This window comes from Tachypleus tridentatus, chromosome 8 (assembly GCF_004210375.1).
Source record: "Tachypleus tridentatus isolate NWPU-2018 chromosome 8, ASM421037v1, whole genome shotgun sequence".
Classification (NCBI taxonomy): domain Eukaryota; kingdom Metazoa; phylum Arthropoda; class Merostomata; order Xiphosura; family Limulidae; genus Tachypleus; species Tachypleus tridentatus.
Genome location: NC_134832.1, coordinates 70,245,243 through 70,259,718, shown reverse-complemented (window position 1 = coordinate 70,259,718; position 14,476 = coordinate 70,245,243).

The window sequence follows — 14,476 nt, the reverse complement described above, 5'->3', positions numbered from 1 at the left end:
TAAAAGAAAAGATACTTTATAAGCGCAAAACACTATTACACAGAATTTCATATCAGTCTATGTTTACAAATACATATATTTGAACATTACATAAAGTTTGACACAGGAAGTTTATATTTACCTTTTAATTTTAAAAATTATAGACAGTAAATGTAAAACTAAATTTCAAGATTAACAAATCTGTAGCAGACGAAGGCAGAAATAAATTGATTTTTTAATACATAATTAAACCAAACGTGACGTAATTTTAACAGGTAATAAAAAAGCAACTAAAGATATAATATGTTAATGAAGTTCAGAACTGGGATTATTTTGGTGAAATTAAAATATAATATTAATTAAACTTTAACCTTTGAGATGACCTCATGAGTGTTACTGGAGTTGTTTGTTGATTTGTAGTTAAACACAAAGCTACAGAGTGGGATATCCGTGCTGTGTCCATCAACCTAATATTAAGTGTCCAAAAACATGCTGCTGAGTTACTAGGTGGCTAATTGAAGATACAGTGAAAGGAAATCAAGAAGAAATAAAATAAAAATAGTAGAACGAGGCAAAAAATTAAAATATTATAGAAAAAAGTGAAATAGAAATAGTAAAATATATTAATGAGCAAGAAAAGTCAAATATCAGGAATAAAAGTGTTTCAAAATTAACAGGTTTAATACTAATATTGTTTTACAAGTGTAATTGTAATCATTTTTTGACAGCTTTTGGAAGTCTAACACGACATAAAATATTAATTCACTATCTTATTGTTTACAATAATTAATAACCTATTAACTACCAATAATAAGTTGTTTAGCACGGAAAAATATAAAATACTCTATTCTGTAGATACAACATTTCAGACAACATATCTGCCACAAAAAATACTTCATTGCTTCAAATTTGTAAAATGTTCATTACATATGTATACATAAATGTACAGGCAATGTAGATCTTACATAAAACAACAATAAAATAACCAGTTAAAGATCGTGAAGACTGATTTGTTCTATCATACAAAATTATAGTTACTGTTAGAACTAGATAGGTGGCGTGCCAGTTGAAGAAAGAGGAATGTGAAATAATATTTGAAATCTCGGTTTGGGTTATTCGCTGATTACGAATTTCAGACACTGGATAACTTAAAAGCGACATAGGCATCGGATTTAGAGCAAATATGCCAGGTAGCTCTTCGAATCTAACCACTAATGAACTGTAGATAATAAAATCCAGATTATTTTTGTTCTACTTTTATAAAGACTTAAAATCGATGCATAGAGTGTTAGCTCTACTATCACACTCCAACTTCCCAATAATTCATTCACCAAGAGCGTTACACCACACTTCCAACCACGTTTCGCACGCTCTCCTACTGTTAAATATTTGTAGTGATATTTGAATGTGTTCTTTTCTACGCCTTTGAAATACGTCATCAAAAGAAGATGTTAGGCCCGAAACGCTGTGATGGATTAAAGTATTTCCTGCATTTTGCTACCTTGTATTTAGTGTTTTCTTAAATTTTATCTTGCATCTTATGTGCGGTATGTATGGACATATTTTTGGGTCTGATTCAGCTGGAACAGTTATACTGAAACCATATCTTACAGTTACAAAGCCATAGTAGTGCTATAACAACAGAACTTTAAAACATTAATTCTAGCAATAAAAATCTGAGGACCGCTATATCTACTAGTAAAATAAGATGAAAGAAGAAGAATACTTTAAGAGAAACGTTCAGAAATGGTTCCAGTATTCAATTCCATCTTGATATGTATTGATTTATTCATTCAACTTGCAGGCCCGATATGGCCAAGTGTGTTAAGACGAATAGTGGTATTGACTGTAACATTATAACACCCCCACGGCTGAAAGAGCGAGTTGTTAGATATTACCGGGATTTGAACCCGCGATCCTCAGGGTACGAGTCGAGTGCCTTAACTACCTGGCTGTCAATTGGAGGAAAAAACAAAAAAATTCAGAGAAGAGTGTGGATGATAAAGAGATTCATTGACAACACGTGGGTAAATAGGGAGAAAAGAATCAGCTTATGTTACCTGGGAGAACAGATGAGGGACATAACTGGCAGAACAGGCGATATAAAGCAGATATAACGTTTTTGTTTTGCATGTATAATAGATGCAAAAATAGAGGCAGAGAAAAGCTTAGCATAAGATATGAGTGTAGAAGTAGTTATAATGGTAGATGTATAACAAATAAGATTGAGGACTTCAGGGAAGTGCATGGTTTGAATAGAAAAAATTGATATGAGACAACTGAAAATGGTTTCATGACACAAAATCTTTAAAATATAGGGTTACAGGCTATTTAATAGGAATAGAGTACAAAAGAGGGGGAGGGGTGGCATTATATGTAAAATATGATTTAGATCCTACAGAAATTGAGGATATCAAAGACAATACCAAGGAGATTGAATTAATCTAGGTTTCTATTAATTATTATAAAGCGAAAAAAATTTAGCGAGAATCTGTTATAGACCATGAAATGATACTTGAAAAATTAGTGAGAAACTTTCACGTGTTAGAAATTGGTGAGAAACTTAATTAAATATTGATATGTATCAAATTTATGATATTTGCTAACAAGATTGATAAAACATTTTTCTGTCCCAACGCAAATATATTTTAATTGTTTACTTATTTGTTTTGAATTTCGCGCAAAGCTACACGAGGGCTATCTGCGCTAGCCGTCCGTAATTTAGCAGTGTAAGACTAGAGGGAAGGCAACTAGTCATCACCACCCACCGCCAATTCTTGGGCTACTCTTTCATCAATGAATAGTGGGATTGACCGTTGTGTTATAACTCTGCCGCTGCTGTTAAAGGCGAGCATGTTTGGTGAGACGTGGATTCGAACTCGCGACCCTCGGATTACGAACCGGGTGTTTTAACGACTTGGCCATATCTTTTAATATATATATATATAAATTATAATAGCTGTTATCGCTAATAGTTATTGCAAATGGTGGTTTATATACAACAGTTTTGCAAACTTCTGAACAATACTGAGTTTTATATCCGGTCTAGAACAGAATAATTATCGACGATCCAAGTCCACGATGAGAAGGTCAGTCCTGAGTTGTTATTGTCACGCCTCGCTTAAGCTAGTTAGCTTGAGTGGCCTCACACCACTGACCTTTTACCGAGAAAGAAATGTTAATGTCCGAAGTTAATTCACTAAACTTGAACAGTTTGTAATGTTAGAAATCGACAAACGTTTCTGGTCAAATTCTGTAGTTTTTCGATTAATAGACGTTAAACACAATTATAGCTTCCGAGGTCTATAATACACTAACTGTAGCTGTCCAATAGTGTTCTTGTATTACTCTCTCTTGGCTAGTTGCTCGTCTGACGATGACCGAAGAAGGTCGAAACATTGTTCGCTCTTCTATGTAAAATATTTTCTCAACCCAAACGAGCCGTTTTTGCATATAAATTTCTCTACAAGTGGGTTTTCTCGACATCACTGATTGTGTAGGCAAGAATTTGTTTTTTAATAACCTTAGTAAATCTTCTGCAAAACGTAATCCAAAGCTGGTGCATAATTTGATAAAACTAGGAAAAGTCTTTTGTCTCATTGTTGCCATCCCAATTTCAGAGGATCTGGATCTTCTGGATGCAAGACAAGATCTAGTTGCCAGATAAATTTCAGTGCATGAGCACTAGAGATATTGTGTAGCCAGATTGTCAGAGTTAGTGGCAATTTCACCACAACATGGTCAGTTTTCAGTTGTTTGAATAAGTGCCATTGTAAATCCTTTGCTTTCAAAAATTTTACACCCTTAGGACAAAAATCAAGATTATATAAGAATTTTTCACAATCATCACACACTTCTTTAAAATTTTTATCTCAAATGCAAAGACTTTGTATTGCATGGACGACAGTTGTCTTTGCATTCACGTAGAAAGAGAAATTAGCTTTCTTCCCTTTTTCAAAAATATGTTTTGTCATATTGCAGCCATTCAGAATAGGTTAATTGATTAAAGCAAATGCCATTCCTTCACCAAGTTTATCAAAGACCAGATGTAGTCTGATGGTATGATGATGCTGATTTGTTCCTGTGATTGAGAAAACACTGGGACCAACTTGTGGTGTTCTGTGTATGGACAACAACAAAACATCAGTGTTATATGAATAAAGATAAATTTCGATAACTTTACTTTCAGTTTCAATAGTGTGGAAAATCATAAGAGTATCTTCTTCTTCCTGTTGCCAACCCTGATTTTCCCTTGAAATTGTTCATATAGCAATCATCAAATTCTTTTTCACTTTGCTTTCGTCAATCAATGTGTTGATAAATACAGGGTAAGTGAATCTTTGATGCTGTTGCTTGCTAAAATAGATTTCTAGTCTTTTATGGGAGTTGAGTATTGAACAACGTATGATTTTAATCCCTTTGAGTTTCTTCTACGTTTCCCTGGTTCTTTCTTTCAAGAACAAAACCTTGGGGTGCTTGTCAAATACAATCTTTACTTGTTGATAGTCTCTGTTTCTACTGTGAATTAGTTGATCACATGCTTCACAAAATTCTTAACATGTTCTTAAGTTTCTCACAAATTGGAGTTGATGTGCAATGACCATTTCATCAATAACCAGACATGTTTATTGTGTCTCAATATTGTTGCTATTATTCACTTCAAGATTCTCCAAGAGATATATGATCTAGTTCTTGTCGTATGTTGGATGAATAGATCCATTTGGTTAAACATGTGTTCTACTTATGAAAGTGAATTTATGGAGTCCAATAACATCCTCTTTGTCAACCCTCTTATGAACAGATCTTGTTATGATGAATAGTTGAGCAAACAGAGATGTGATTGCATTCCAAGTAAAAGCTCTTATCCATCCTTCACATCTTTTTCAGAAGCAATCCAAGTCATGAATTTGACCTTAAGACAGTTTGTCCCAAATCTTTTAATTTCAGAGAAGGTGCTCTTTCACATTTGTTGTATGTATCATGGCCAATATGTTCCACTAACAAAATACATTATTGAATACTTGTGTAAATGATTTCCTTGAACATGTGATCATTCATTGTTTTTGTCCCTTCATTATGCTGTCTAGCAGAACTAGCAAACTGCTTACTTGTACAAATTGGTTTTCAGCTTAACTGTTGTTTGATCTTACTGATAAGTTTTTGTCTGAGAAAGGAAATGATGTTCTGAAGACTCATCACTGTTAGCAGTTGCAATCAAATGTTCAGCTTCAACAGAAAGGTATGCCAATTCTGGTGTTGTAAGACAATATTTAAATAATGTCTTTGTGTATTAGATTATTCATTCTTTTCCTTTAGTCACATTTGCTGATGCTAAACTATAATAGTAAAAGAAATATTGATTGTAGCCATTGAAACTCTATTGGAGAATTATGATTCAAAAATAAAAGATGATATTCTTCAAAAGATAAATGATTTGCAATTAAGTCGTAGAACAATTGTCTCAAAATGCTAAAGTTAGGGATAGACATAGAAAATCAGTTGCTTGAACAAATCAAAGACAGTTTGTATTTTTCTTTAGCAGTATATGACTATAGATGTTAGTGACACTGCACAGTTGATATTTTGGGTTCTATATGTAACTTCAGATCTTCAAGTGAAGGAAGAAGTGCTTGGCCTTTGTGGATTATGAGATTGAACATGTGGAAAAAACATCTTTGATAAATATCCTGAAATGTCAAAAAATTCAATCTGGATTTTAAAAAATTGGTTTCAGTCACAATTGGCGATGCTCTCGCCATGACTGTGGCAAAACTAGGATTTCTTTCTCATTTGAAGCAGCATTTAAATGAAAATAATGTGAAGTTCATGCTGCCATCTTTCTATTGCATTTTGCATCAGGAAATTGCATGTGCTCAGATGTCAAAAAGTGATGAATTGAAAAATTTGATGAACATTATTGTAAAAATTGTAAATTATATTAGAAGTGGAAGCTCTCTCATCCATTAACAGTTTGTTAAGTCTTTGAAAAAAAGCAGTGACTGTACATTTGATGATCTTACTGCTTTTGCAAATGTAAGATGGTTAAATAGAGGTAAAGTCTTAAAATGATTTACTTCCTTATTTCCTCAAATAAAAGAGTATCTTGTCGAAAAGGCAAGATTGAAAATTTCACTGAAATTGAAACTTTGTCATGACAGTGTGATTTGCACTTTCTGTGAGATATGATGGCTCACTTTAATAATTTGAGTACAAAACTTCAGGGAAGAGGTAAAATAATAAGCGAGCAATCACAGTATATTTATAAATTTCAATTAAAGCTTTACCTCCTTGCAGAACAATTACAAAATAATGATTTGACACATTTTGCAAAGTTGAATAGTTTTCTAGAAAATAGTAAAGACTATGATTTCTCTGATGCTAAAGATGATCTCTGTGTAAACTGGATCAAAAATCTATCTTCAAAATTTAAAAATTTGAAATTGACATTTGAATTTTTGCATGATCCATTTCAATTTCATCTTTTTTGTCCTTTTTTAAGTGTGGATTTGAAGTTGAGATGCTTACCCTGTAAAGTGTAGAACAAGATGTTCTATCAGAGAGATGTGGTTCACTGTTTTGATAAATGAGAGTCTTTCAAAGTTAGAAATAGCAATTTCAAAATTATTTTCTTTTTTTGGACCCACATAGGTGTGTGAGCCAACATCTTCTATGCTAGTTTTTCTCAAGTCAAGATACATATCACAGCTTACTGACATAAATTTAGAGGCAGAGATAAGATGCTCATTGAGCATAGACATTAAGCCAAATTTCAGGAAACGTTTTGATGAAAACCCCCATCAATTTTTACATTGAAGGTTAGTTGAAATGCAATTATTTTGATTAAATTAACATCTTTCAATTTTTCTTTTTTGAATAGTGTGGCCAACGTTGTTTTCATTAGCCACAGTTGTGGCCACTATGAAAAATAAATTGCCCACCCCTGGTCTACTGGTAATGGTAATTCCTCTAAAATTAAATTCCTTGTGTGTTACCTGGCTGTTGATTTTTGGCTTCATTTTTTTCATATTCTTTACTAAATTCAGAAACAGAATCTCAAGTCTGAACAGGTGCTTGTAACTGAGCTGTGAGAGCTTATCTATTGAAAAATCAAGTCACAATAAAAAAAAATCATGTTTTTTTGATAACTTGGATTTTACATCATAGATACACATCTTAAGGCTTGGAAAATATAGGCTTGTTTTGGGCTTCGGGTTACTCTCAATTTGACATTGGGAACACCTGGATAAGAGACAAGGGAACTTTTTAATTTCGTTTGAAGTCACACTTTGCATATCAAGTTGATTGAAAAGTGTTTACTTGTCCTGATCTCTGAAACACACTAATAGCCAAACGATGAAAGTTGTTTGATTCCATCTGTGGTTTCCACCTTCTTAACAATGTTGTCTGGGGATGCTCTTATGGTTCTGTTTTGTAACATTCCAACTGGAACATACACTTCAAACATCTTTATGATTTTACTGCAGAATTTTGTGACATGGTCAAATGAAATTCCAGCTAAAATCTTATGCAACATTGGCACTGCAGTATCACTCCAAAAGTTGTGGTACATATACAGTGAGAGTCCTACAGCAAAGGGATTCTCATAGACTGTGTGAAATCTTGATTTAGGTTTATTAGACAAAATATTCACTTGTCATTCAATCAAGCACTGTTGAATAAGTGATTGAGACAGGATAAGTCAAGATGGATGCAGCTGTTCTGCTTAAACAATGTTATTACATGATTGGTCCCCTGTATGCTTCATGTGATTGGTATAGTTTTTTATATAGGCAAACCCTCTTTGACAGAACCAGTAAGGATTTCATTGAAAAACCAAGGATGTTTCCTCCTGAATTGGAAGATGGCTTTCCAAATGATTTTGGAATAATGAAATATTGTTGTAATCTCACCAAGAATATCCCTCTTCACTACAGCATTGTTTATGGCTGAATGTCCTGCCTTTGTGGAATGTATGACTGCTGGTTTTCTACCTCTGTCCTCAGTGGTAGAAATGATTGATATGTTCTTTTTTCACTGCTTCCATCAACTTATGATGGGATATTTCTTAGTGCTAAGCACCATGATCTTTTATTATCTTGTTGTGTACGTTAGAAATTTCTTTCACTCTAAAAATCCTCTTATAATGCTTTTCTGCTATAGATTAGTTATGAATACAATTTCAGCTGAAATTAACTGAATGATATTCTCATTAGTGTAGATGGTCTCCTAGCTACAACTCTGTCTCTTGTGTTCTTGTGCAAAACGTCTCCAGTATAGTTTGACAACTTTTGTGGGACTTATATTCCTAGCAAGAAAATCACCCTTGGCTTGTAGGTCAGCAAGATTCCAAAACTTTTTGTCACTTTTGTAAACAGGTTTTTTTAATGGACTGTCTTATATCTTTGCTGCTGCAAGTACAAAGTTTTTCTGCTTTATGACATGTATCAAGTTTATATTCTTGACAATAGAATCACAAATCTTGACTGAATGCTAAAACATTAGACCATGTAAGATACTGCATAACAGTTTCCAATGTACCAGGCCCACTCATTGATTTAGGCTGTCCATTACTGTTATTGTTTGATAATACATTGTCATCTTTCATAGCAGCGGCATTTTGGTAACCTCTGTCTATCTTTTTCTACAGATTGTTTATGTGTTGCTTTGCTGCAGCATTTTCTATACCACAGAGCATTGCTCTCTTGGAATATGTAAATCAACAAATCAGACAGTTGCTGACTGAGTTCAATATATTCAGAATATTTAAAATAAGTTCTGTACTTAAAACTATCTAAAAATGTTTTCCAGTTAACTTTAGATAAGAGGAAATTGTTTGTTCCAATATAAATTTTGTCCCCTTGGCATTTTAGGCAGCACTTCAAATCAACACTTGTCTCTGTCTTTATTTCCGATTACACTGTCTCCGAGGATTACTTGACATGACTATAGATTACTTGGAATAAGAAAGCTTAAAATTACTTATTCATTTAATAGATGCTTAAATAATTTTAACAACAAATACCATAACATTTTATCAGAATTATTTCATCACAGATGAAACTTTTATCGATATAGAAATAATGTTAGCAACAGACATTGTTGTCAAAGCCATGGTATTTCCAGGGATACATTGAAAGGGCTTCACTTTTGGTATGCCTAATTAGTAAATCTTTTGGCTAGCTACTCTAAATTTCATTTTGTGTGTGCTTAGATTCAATCCATATTTTTACAGACATGTATATAGACATTAATCCTAATTTTTTATTTCCATGCAAATGGTCTGAAATAGCTGAAAATGATAGTCCCTTTGAAATTCAAAATGGGTGCCCTAAACAATTATATGCTAAATTATTTTAGATGTTGTTGTGAAGAATCTTACCAAAAAAATAATCAAACCTAGAATTTGTTACATTAGTTGAGAGACTATATTTATAAAAGTTTGTTTGATATGAAAAATAATTGTCTTCCAATTAATGTTACATTGTAATTTTTCAAAATTTACATTTACAATAAAGTAATTTTAGGTGTAATCAGTTTGGTCGAACCTGAATGTGATTTAGGCTTTAGTAAATATTTATTCTGTGATACAGATAAGACAATGATTAGGCACAATATTCTCAGAAATCAAATAAAAAAAAAGAGATGATTAATATCCTCAGAATTTTTAGAAATTTCATAAATAATATGAGTTTGTTTATGGAACTTGTAGACAACTGAACAGTGTTGACACCAACCTCATATTCACATTAGAAGAAAGAGCAATTACAATGTACAGGTAAGAATGATAATTATTCTCAGGAAAACAGAACAAAGCAGTAAACACCTTGGAAATATTTTTACCCAAGGATCAATGTAATTTAGTCTAAAAGTACATCATTTTTGAAATATGTGACTTAAATTTGGCTTTAAAAGTGAAATTATTAGTATTACAGATTGAGAATTGGTGTAAACTGAACATGAAATGCTTTTGTTTTAAACTTTATAACATGAACAGTTTATCTTAACTTGCAAGTTAGTGTAAACTAAATAAGATGCTATCCTGTTTTGAATTGTATAATATTAAAAATGACCATAAAATTATAATTTGAGGATTAATACTATCCAATCTTGAAATATTTCTGTTTTAAATTATGACTGAAACAATGGCCTTAAAATGATGATAGCTTAACGAATAGTGTAATCTAATCCAGAAATATTCTTTTTTTATAACATGAACATTGGTTTCGTTGTTGTGTTAATTCATGACATGTCCATTCTTTTAATGGTATTGTAATATTGTTAAAGCTCTCATTATATCTTTCTTAACATACACAATTCAAAATGTAATTCAAAAGGTAATCAGTCCATACCATTTACCGTCTGAAGAGTTTTTCTTAAAGAAAATGTGGAACTGACTGTTACTACTATGACGCACACACAGCTGAACGAACGAAACATGGTTAGTAGTACCACTTCTCAAATACAAGACCCAAACAGAATAAGAACATGGTTGTCATTTCGGTCATAATGCGTTATAATCTAACTTTCAGTTCGTTACGAATAACTCAAATGTTAGCGGTGATTGGTGTTAACTAGTTGCTTTCCCTCTAATCTATCACTTCAAAATCAGGGTCTCCTGACACAGAGTCATCACAGAATTAAAAACAACCAATCTCACAGGTCTTAGTAGCCGGTATGGATTATATCGCTTCCTTACAGACCCTTGATACCGAAAACGTACTCCTCTAGAAAACAAAATGCAAGAAAACCCAGGGGTAATTACCCATAATGAAACTAGCTATTAAATATGCTCCAAAAAGTGCTCCAGCCGCAGGTGGTAAAAAGAAACCTCTTCCATATTATCTGCGTTTACCAGAAGTCCATTGAACAGCTCTTCCGCAAACTACCTTTCAACAGACTGGTGAGAAAAATACCTCATGACATCAAGACTGACCTGTGATTCCAGAGCTCCACCGTCACAGGTTTTAAAGTGACCAGTGTGGCCCTAAACTGTGCAAAAGTGAAAGATGTCAGTATTCAATTTTTTTTAAAGTAGACCAAGTTTCACTGTAGCGCCATCTTGTGGTTTAGATAGGCAAGTGATTATTTAAATTCTGCCAATACTGCACTTGGTGAAAAGACGATCAAAGATATAAGACAAATACAGATTTTTGAGTAAATTAAGCGTATTTCTTTGAGGTTCGGACTATGGAACAACCTCTATGTCAAGCAAGTTTACGATGTGACACGTTTGTAAATAACTTATTTAAAGATTTTTTTTTTCTGTCCAACCTGCGCTTGGAGCAATGAATGCAACCACAAGTGTGATTTTTATGCTCTTCAAACGCTACAGACGACTCAATGCGGCATAACTTAAGTCACAAACATGTAATAAACAACTTTACAAAGTTTTCATTACAGTATAACTTATATTACAAAAAATACTAAATTTTAAGATATAGTGCTCCATTTTAAAAACATAATTACAAAACAAGTGTACCTTACAGACACTAATTTTTTTTTATATAATATTAGCAATATTTTAATATGACGGATGAGATCAATATTTTTCAATTTTACAGTATCTCGATTAGTTGTAACAAGCACATGAGATTAACTTTTAGTTATGAAGATTCCAAATGACATGTATATGCTCTTCCCATTAAAGAAAACGAAAGTTTTAGTTGAATATGTTAGAAACCTCTGTTTGAGGGTCATATTTGTCTTAGCGTCGTTAGACTCAATTTTAATCCTACAAAATGTGTTACCCTTAAAAACAGACAAATGACATGTATATGATTAAAATTAAAGTCTGTTATCGTACGAGCGATTTTCTAAATTTCGAGTAGCTTCATCAAGTCTGCGGTTAAAGAATAAATAAAGCTACAAATGCAAATAGTACTTAAAAGTACTGTTTACTTTTTAAGCAGGATAGAAAGCAAATACGTTTGAGACACACGTTGAGACGGTGGTCTTATATTTTCCCTTGAAAACGAGTTAAATTGTTTTAGCTATATCACACGAAAATATTTCATACTCACCTAGAATGGTGGATGTAATGACGTACAGAAGTTTGATTTCCCATCACCTTTGGTAAACGTTTTGACGTTTTTAATTGGCTAACAACACTACACATAACAAAATATTCATCATTCACTGAAAGTCGAAACTCGTATATTTGACAGATTCTGGTAATGGACCGTGTTGGTTGAGTCGAACTTAAGCCTATTTTCCTTTCAAAATAAAAAGAACAAGTAAAATTTATGATAAAAACTGTAATAAATCCTAACAGTTTCTTTTTAGTTAATGAATATACTGGTAATCCCAGTTGAGAAGTTAACTGTCTCAACCTATATACAAACATGTTACTGTATGTACGGTGAAGGTGTAGAGAAGGTTCATGAGACTCTGTGTATAATCTCTGGACTGGGAAGGGCGGAAAGTCCTGGTGCAGAGCTGAAGTCCCTGATAATGAACGGGGCACAGCATTTTCAATGCCGAGGTCCTGGCAGAGTCACAGACCAGAGACCCAAAGTCTAGATTCGATCGAATAAGAAAGAGCACGATATATCTTTAGCACAGTATATCTATCTGCTTCCCAAATAGAGGAAAAGAGGATACAGAAGATGTTCAGTGCTTTTGTACATTTGACTCGTAGCTGCTTAATGTGTAGTATAAATGTCAGTTTACGATCAAAGATGAGCCCCAAAAACTTTGTCTTTAGAACCACGGGAAGCACAACTTCACCAACACGGAGTTCAGGATCGGAGTGAGTACCCGGTTGGCGGCAAAAGTACATGTAAATGGTTTTATAGAGATTAAAACCGTTTGCTGTGTTCAACTTCAGTAAACGATTCAGGGAAATCTGTAGTTGCCACTCAATAAACGTCATGTTCGACGACTGGCATGAGATGTGAAAGTCGTCGACATAGAACCCGTTTGTAACAATAAAAGGGAATTGTTCAGTGGTGGCATTAATCTTTACACTGTAAAGTGTGACACTCAAAACACAGCTCTGAGGGACTCCAAGTTCCTATAGATAAAAACAGGAAAGTATCGAACCCACACAAACTTGGAATCGCCTACCCATAATTTTTTTTTAATAAAATGGGCAAATCGTCACATAATATATATAAGTAGAGGTCTTGCAAAATGCTTAACCTCCAAGTTGTATCATAAGCCTACTCAAGGTCCAAGAATATTAATACAAGATGTTTTCATTTGAAGAAGGTTTCTCTGATCGACGTTGGTGAAGCGATGTCGTCAGAACTCACGCTGAGTGGGCGGGAGCAAGTTTTTTGATCAGAGGAACCAAACAAGATGAACATCAACCATTCTCTCTATGGTCTTACAGAGAGAGTTTGTCAAAGCAATTATATTGGAGTTTGAAGGGATCATAGGATTCTTCCTAATCTTAAATAAAGGAAAGACAATAGCCTCGCACCATGTACCAGGAAAAACATTCTCTTGCCATATCTGGTGAAAAAAAACAACAGAAAATAAGAAGAGTAGCAGGATATATAGGGCCAATTTAAGTTCCACCAGTGCAATAGCACGATTATAGTCACAGAGACGATTAGCCAAAAGGAAAGAAGTGATCACTCAGCCTATGTCTTGATGGCTAAGAAGATGGACGATGAGGCAGAAGTCCCAGATACCTGGCAAAATCTTTCATCGTGAGTATCAGCGATGCTCTGGGTATCAGCTATTTCCTAGCCATCAGAGAGCAAGATCGAATGAAGACAGAATTATATTGCTCACTGACCTTTCAACTCTTGTCCGTTATGAGACGTCTTACCTGCCAAGCATGTGCACGGGTCCGCTGGAAACGATATGGTTCGAAAATGTGCGGTACCTACGAAAGTTATTCCAAGTCCCATTTTTGAGCTTTTCGTGCAACAAGACAGTCAGAATTCCATTACGGACAAGGATATCGTTGGAAACGTGTCAAGGATTTGAGAATACATTGAGCAGCTGCCTGTATAATACAGTCAGACACTGCTGTCACGCAGTCGTTTATCGATGGCTTACAGACGATGGCAGGATCAAGTTCCGCGAGAGCAGTGAAAGAGGGCCAGTTGGCTTGATTCAGCTTTTACTGGGGTACACAGGACGGGTGACATCGACCACGACCAGTCTCTCTCAAAATGATAGGAAATGATCAATGTATCTTGAAAGGTGACTGTATCGGCAGGTTTCAGATCTGTTTCCTGTAAGAAAAAACATACAGGATGGTAAGAAGCAATCAGTGCTTTGATGTCATTCAGATTAGAACGTAAAACTCAATAGTTTCACTGTATCAACGTGAACATTTTTATTTATGTGTAGGCGAATTGGGTGGAGAGCTCTTTTGTTTAGATAACGTTTTTTTCTCTTTATTCGAGGAAAGTCTATCGGCTTCCATGGATACTGCTCTGGATCGATTAGGTAGATCTCTGTCGTTAGAAGAAAAATCTAGCGACTGAGCGCATGAACGAATGATCGTTTTGCATTTCTGGGACAGAGAAGATATATCCCA